The sequence below is a fragment of the Salvelinus sp. IW2-2015 genome, unplaced genomic scaffold (genome assembly GCF_002910315.2).
Source record: "Salvelinus sp. IW2-2015 unplaced genomic scaffold, ASM291031v2 Un_scaffold910, whole genome shotgun sequence".
In the NCBI taxonomy this organism is placed as follows: Eukaryota; Metazoa; Chordata; class Actinopteri; order Salmoniformes; family Salmonidae; genus Salvelinus; species Salvelinus sp. IW2-2015.
The window spans coordinates 76,027-76,672 of NW_019942643.1; the positions used below are offsets into that span (position 1 = coordinate 76,027).

Genomic DNA, 646 nt, shown 5'->3' on the forward strand with positions numbered 1-646 from the left:
ATGCCTTCCTGTCATTCTGTTATGCCTTCCTGTCATTCTGATATGCCTTCCTGTCATTCTGTTATGCCTTCCTGTCATTCTGCCATGCCTTCCTGTCATTCTGATATGCCTTCCTATCATTCTMTTATGCCTCTTTTTCTTCCTCCAGAATCTTTKTTTTATTCCAGAGTGGATAAATARAAACCAAATGCGAACTGAAAACAAGAGCCATTCCCCCCCTCGGTCGGAAGTTGAGAGCGCTTGTTTTGACATGGTATCTGTTCTTGGCAAGAACAACAACAACCCAGAGCCAAGTTAAAGGACAAAAACACATAACACAAAACACTACACCCCCCCCCCGAACAGACACTAGTAGACTCAACTTTGCCACKATTGAGCAATATCTCAGAGGTGTACATACTTTATATATGGGTCAGTTTCAGCAGAGTTTTGACAAAGTCGATTCTCTAAGATGACATCTGATCTTTATCCCGCCCAAACATGTTTTCGCATGGTAGACATGACAGCTTCCTCTCTCTGTCTCAACACATACTAGGAAGGGGAATGGTTTTGATTCAGTTGTCTAATAAAGGCTTTACATTCTTAAGGATTTTACCAAACTCTATATTTGTTTCATTATATCTAGATAGGGAAGCACAAAATCCAA

General features: G+C 40.7%; 1 pseudogene; it reads right to left on the minus strand.

Moving 5' to 3' along the window:
* The window catches only part of LOC112069108 (sushi, von Willebrand factor type A, EGF and pentraxin domain-containing protein 1-like), a 115,095-nt pseudogene that overhangs the window by 69,248 nt on the left and 45,201 nt on the right, over positions 1 to 646 (minus strand).